At 34.4% G+C, this 6,775-nt stretch overlaps 1 pseudogene; it reads left to right on the top strand.

Moving 5' to 3' along the window:
• The first annotated feature begins 575 nt into the window (after positions 1 to 575).
• Positions 576 to 2,101, top strand: LOC130027756 (serine/threonine-protein phosphatase 2A regulatory subunit B'' subunit gamma-like; annotated as a pseudogene).
• Positions 2,102 to 6,775: the final 4,674 nt, after the last annotated feature.

Raw genomic sequence — 6,775 nt, 5'->3', positions numbered from 1 at the left:
CACATAAACTCGAAAGGAGTAGGGTTTAAATAAAAATATTTTAGGATTATGAAAAGAAATTATTTGGATTCTGTACTGTTATTAAGGTTAAATTTATGATTTATAAAAGTATAATAAATATAAGGAGATATTAAATTTATAGATTATATTTTATATGTATGCTAAAAAATTCCTTGTAGTAACTATTCTGCAAATATAAAAACCATGAAGGAATATACAATACAATTTATTTTGTCTTTTTAATTATCACGTTATATATTTCATGAGCTATGTCATACATATATAGCCTAACTATTATACTACAAGAACTTAAGAAAAGATACCTCTAGGAATCAAAATAAGCTGTTGAATATTGGTTTAACACAGCATATCTCTGACAACTTGGCCAAGTTGTTTATTTCTTTGTGCTTCCATTGCTTAGAAAACAACAAGAGCAAAAAACAAACAAAAAACATATAGAAATAAGAGCTTTTTACCTAGTGAGAGTTTGTTTACAAAAATTAAATGATCGGCTGGTATGGACTGGAACCAGCCACTAATAAAGAATGAATAGCACTGCAGTGCAAGAGTCAGCCATGAATTGGAATGAAGTCTTTCACCAGTGGCTTGTGACACTCAACACCAATCCAGAGTACTATTCCAAATGGAAAGAAGGTAAAAAAAAGTACAAATGAATTTTGTAAGACCATTCCCCACTTTTATTATACACTTCCAGCTAAAGATGAAGTTTTACAACAGAAATTTAGCTGCCTTTCTGCAAAGGAAAAACAGAGAACTGTTAGATAATGAATTACAGAATTTATGGGTTTTGCTGGACAAGCACCAGACACCATCTCTGACTGGAGAAGAGGCAGTGATTAATTATGGAAATTTTCTGAAAGTTGGTGGAAAAGCTGGATCAAAATGAAAGCAGTTTTTTTATACATCAAATTTTTTTGCTCCTTCACACCGATTCTTATTGAAGAATTTCTATCATGGGGCTTTTCGATTATGTCATGAGAAAGATGTGGCTTCCTCAAATAAGAATAGGACTCTGTTTATATGATGTTGCTGGACAAGAGAATCTTCAGGAATCAGACTTAAAAAACTACATAGTGTAACTTGTTCCTAATTTGCCACAATTTGATGGACTGGAAAAAATCCTTTTATTCCTTTTGTATATGTATGGCTCTTAGGAAGTTCTTTTGAGATTTTCTAAGAATAGGGAAGATCAAAATTCATTACATTTTAGCATTCAGGTTTCCAGATGATCTATTAAAGCTAACAAATGAAAAACTATCCAATGAGAGCCAACAAACAAATGGGTTTTCTGCATCTTTCACCCTATTTATGGGCAGTATTTGAATCTGGCTAAGGACCACAACAGGATGCTCATAAATAAGCTTTTCCAATAATAAACAAAAACATAGCCAATGTCTTCTTAGACAATGTCTTCTTATCATTTATGATAGAGAAATGGATTATAAAGCCTACATGTATTTTGTTCTCGCATTAGAAAATCAAAAAGAACCTGCAGCTCTTCACTGTATTTTCAAATTGCTTGATATAGAGAACAATACTGTCACACAATCCTCCCGTTGTTCATCAATTTGCTCAAGCGGGCCCAGTAACGTCTCCATTTTGAGACTTGCTGTTACTCTGTTTGACATATTGAATATGTCACAGGGAGTTTGCCAGGCTTTGCCGTGCGGATACTCTCAGTAGCTTGCTGGGCTCTCCGAGAGGGGCAGAGGAATCGAACCCGGCTCTGCCAGTCAGGCTGCGCGCAAGGCAAACGCCCTACCGCTGTGCTATCATTCCAGCCCATAGAGAGCAAAGGTTATCTAAATACTTATCCTGTCTCTTAATTATTTCTTAAGGGTCATATAGGAACTAATGAAAGTCCATAGACAATATCCTGTTTCATTTTGAGATATCAAGGATGCAATTTTTGATATGGTAAAACCAAAGAATCCTTTAAAAACTTCTCTTCAGGATTTAATTAGCAGCAATCAAGGGGACAGAGTCAACACCATTCTAAAATGGCATCTGGACTTAGGAGAACAGAGAAGCCCTTGTTGCAAATGATAGTGAGAACTTGGCAGACCGTGATGATACATGATCTTTCAAAGACTAAACTATACTCATTAAGATAAATGTGAATACAACATTCTAAATCTTTGGTTCCCAACCCTTAGAAAAGACAAATTAAACACTTCTATGCCTGTGGAGCATAACAAATGTTCTGGTGATTTAAATTTTGGTTGTGTTTGTTTGGATGTTACCAAGATTAAATGCTGGTTAATCTTGGTAGTAAACTGCGGCTCCATGAAATTCAAATACAGCAAGTGTGATTTAGTAAAAGTAAAAATTATGTGAGTAAAAGTAAAAATCTTCTGAAATAAAAGAAGTTTTCATGGAATATTTCTGACATAAAGTCATTAAGAATTTCATTATTTGAAGGATAGTTTAAATTATCCTATAGTTATTTGATCCTAAGTCTAGTTAGTTGTAAAGTATGTATATTAAAGATTCTAGATTTCCCCATTCATTAGAGATATTTTGTTTCTGAATTAGAAATGTTTAGATATGTTTTTTTCAATAAGTATACAAATTAATATTTTATTTAGGTTTTGTTTGAGGGCCACGCCTGGTGCTTCTCAGGGCTTAATCCTGGTTTTGCATTCAGGGATCATTCCTGGTGGGTTATATGGGGTTGCCTGGTGGGTTATATGGGAATTGAGCCAGTGTCAACTGTGTGCAAAGCAAGTGCCTTTCCTGCTGTATTACCTCTCTGGTCTCGTAGGTAAATATTTTATTTAAAAGCATTAGTATAAAAATTATGTGAGCAGCGGCAATGTAAATTGTCTAGTATATTACCTAGAACAGTTATCACAAAAAAATATTATCTGTAAAATCACTGCTGTTACTCTTTTCACCACTTAATTTATAGTGGTTTTTCAATAAAACAACTTAGTTGAATTTAAAAATAATTTATCTTCCTCAAATTGAGGCCATTTAATGACAGTTATGATGACTCATAAGTAGATACAATGCTATTATCCAAATGGTTATATGAATAAGAGTTAAAAGGAATCTATTAATATTTATACTTTGAAAATAGATATAAAATGAATATGGTCTCTAATATAAAATGTTTGGTCATGGTAAACTATGTCTTTGAGAAATAGTTTTATTTAATAATTCCATTCCTAGTCCCATAGTTCAATTTACTCTCTCTGTGAACTCATTTTCCATAAGGTTTCTAAAAATAAAAACATTTAACAGCTAGTCAGAACTTCATACTACATATATTTAAAAATCCAATATAAAGTATAAAATCAAATTACAAACTCTAAAATCATTAATTATTATCCTTTATTGATATTCTTATTGTGGGTTGTTCTTTATGCATGTTTATTTATAAGTGAAAATTTTTCCCCAAATAGTGGCTGGAGAATCAAAAGATTATTTTCCTAACTAAATTGGGAGGTTCATATTTCTGTCATTTGTATAAGATAACAGTATTTATTAGGAAACTGTCCATCTATTCATATATTATCTATCACCTTTAAGTTCTTCCTTTCTCTCTGGACTTTATTTTTAGATTGAAAGTTCCCTTTATGCAAAAAGACAGCTCCTAAAATAGAAATATTTTCACCTTTAGAATGAAAACATCAGATGAGTTGATACCAAATAGAGTCAAAATAGATCTGTTTAACCCCCTTAACTCTCATCCTTGTAAGTTATTTGAAGCACAAAACACAATGAGGGCTTAAAATGTATTTCTTAACTGATACCATCATGATGTCATTGGGAAAATGTATGTAATAAACAATAAAAAATAAAATTCAACTCAATTGCCTTATTTTCTGTTAAATCATTTTCATTCTTGTCATGTTGAATGAATAGAACAATGAATTTTGTGAATCTCCATTTACAATTCTCCTAAAGGGATATTCATTTTACAATGTCAAAAGTGAAAGGAAAACAAATGATTTTTTTTCTTTTACAATGGCCCGCTTTAGATAGTGCCAAAAGGACATTTTATTTTTATAATAATTTGTAAATTTGAAAAATGTCCTTTCTTTCCACATGTGTACACTCTGTTCTGACTCCAACCTAACCATCATCAGAACAATAAGGACCCAATGAGTATGAACCTTCATCTCAAACCCTTATTTGTAATTTTCCTTTTACTGATACTATATGGGAAAAAATGTAATTTCCAGCCCCAGGATCATTGTGAACCCTCCAGATCAGTACAGTGTTTTGGGGGGATAAGGAAGAATTTTGAAGTTTTATTATAGGGAAAAGAGAGGCAAATGACTTGTGCTTTTTTGACTAATTTCTTACAGAAATAGATTCAGCTTCTGCTACCAGAATTAAGACTTTCATAAAAAAATAATATGTACAGTTTCAGGCTTTTTAATTGATCACAAACTAGCTTCCTTATTATATAGATTTTACCACTATTTCATTTGACAGACCTATTTCTGGAACTGTATTTGGACTTGTGAACTTGAAATTATGGTCCTTCATCAATGGTTTCTCCTCATGACTCCCTGTGGACAAATGCAGAACCTTCAAGAATAATGGTTAATTTTTCTTTTTTAGATGCAAAGGGGTGCACACCCAACTAGGCTAAGGGCCTTTTCCTGGCTCTGCCTTCAGGGGTAACTCCTGGTGGTATTCGGGAGACCATATATGGTGTCTGGAATTGAACCTGTGTTGGACCTGCTGTACTATCTTTCCAGACCTGATAGCTGATTTGAAGACTACTCTTCATAAAGCCATCTTTACAAAGAAAGATATATTATAGTCATAACTTATAGTATGAACCTCAGCATTTGAATGGCTCCATGTGGTGATTTGGGAAGAACCAAACATCTTGTGAAATGCTATTGAGAATGACTAACAAGTACAGGAAAAATAAACACAAATTCCAAGTAGTAACCCCTACCCCCTAACTTTCTCTTTGAGTATTACAACTTCTCTGTCTTTTACACATTTTTTTTGATGAGAATGGAAACTGATAATTTTTTATTACAGACTATAGCACAAGGTAATAGTAAAATAGGATAAAATTTCTCATCACCAGAACAATCCCTAAACAAATTCCACATTCCCATGCTACTTCTGACCACTTCAAGTTTATCTTTCTGCCTTCAACCCAAATGTTACCTCTGGGAAATCTTCTCTAAGCCTTTGCAAATATTTGATACTCCTCTTATATGCTTTATAATTTTGCCTCCTTCTCTTATTTACAAATCTTTATGAATCTTTAGAGGGTTTGAAAAGATAGGACAGGGGTGGGGAGAACACTGGGATATAGTGGAGGGAAGTTGACACTCTGTTGGGAGGGGTGATGTGATTTTTTAATATTTATAATTACAGGGTCTCAGGAGATTTTTTTGCCCGAAACCTTGTAATTATCAATATTATAAATCACAGTGACTAGAATGAAGTTTTAAAAATAAAGAAAACAAAACACTGTTAGGAAATAAACAAATGAGTGTTAGGAGGGAAGAAATTAATGAAGGATGAGGCACCATTAAAATAGTCAGATAAACTTTCCAGTATCCAAATACTGGGGAAAAAACCAATCAACAAAGAACAGAGAAAATATGTCCCACGAAGATAAAAAGCATCTGCAAACCTGAGATAGGTAAAATCTTAGTGACACTTAGTCTTGAGGCAAGTCAGGTGGTCAGAGTCAAACCTGGAATAAATCAAGGAGGATAGTAGCTCAAATACATAAGTCTTGGTGGAGATATCATTTTTAGAAACCCATTCTAGTCTTTGTTTAAAGAATAATTTTGTTCTAAAAGCACTTAAAGAGCATTATGCTTTGGAGTCCTGGTAGTCTGGTCCCAAATATTGGCTGTCGATGTTCTTTCAACATTTGGATGATAGATACTATTTAGCACTGATAGATACTATTTAGCACAGGAGTTTGAGGCAAAATTATATATGCTAATACATGTATAGCTACCATTAAACAGTTAATGTCTAGTAAGTAGCCATTTTGTATTAGTCATTACTGTATAACTACCAAGAAAACTCACAAGAGACATACACACACACACACACACACACACACACACACACACACACACACATAAGGCCAGAGGAAGGCTAGTTATCCTAGCTCAGATTTCACTGGTAGTTTCTTTTACAAGTCCCCACATATGTCATTCTGAGGCCTCTTGAAGGAATGGCTGCTTACTCAGAGAAGTAAGACAATTGCTAAAATGGAAGACATCAAGGTCCATAATGTAATCACCATTTCAAGTCAGCTAGGATCCCTCCAGCCAAAGCAAGGCACACAGGACCCTCAAGTCAAAGGACAGAGAACTCTATCCTGCTCGCTGTGAGTCCCTAACAAAGCACAGGCCAAGCCTTGCATGCAAATATTTTGAATAATTTAATTTCCTCCAAGGTATTGCAACCTCTTATTGTCTAGTTCTCACTCTCAGAGTACCCAGCAGGCTACTGAGAGTATCCTGACTGCATATATGCCTGACTAGGAACACCTATAAAAGTGATTAGATGCTGCCCCAAAAGCCTCCATCCCTCTCGGAGAGCCTGGCAAGCTACCAAGCACAGCAGAGCCTGGCAAGCTACCCGTTGCGTACTTGATATGTCAAAAACAGTAACAATAATGGTCCTCAACCCCCTGACCCTGAAGGAGCCCTCAATATGCCATCGGGCTACACTAGCATGTGACAGGGATGAATTGAAACATTACTGGTGCCCTCTTGAGCAAATTGATGAACAATGGGGTGATAGTGAT

This window comes from Sorex fumeus, unplaced genomic scaffold, assembly GCF_029834395.1.
Source record: "Sorex fumeus unplaced genomic scaffold, SorFum_2.1 ptg000037l, whole genome shotgun sequence".
Lineage (NCBI taxonomy): Eukaryota > Metazoa > Chordata > Mammalia > Eulipotyphla > Soricidae > Sorex > Sorex fumeus.
This window is presented reverse-complemented; position numbering and strand designations above follow the sequence as displayed.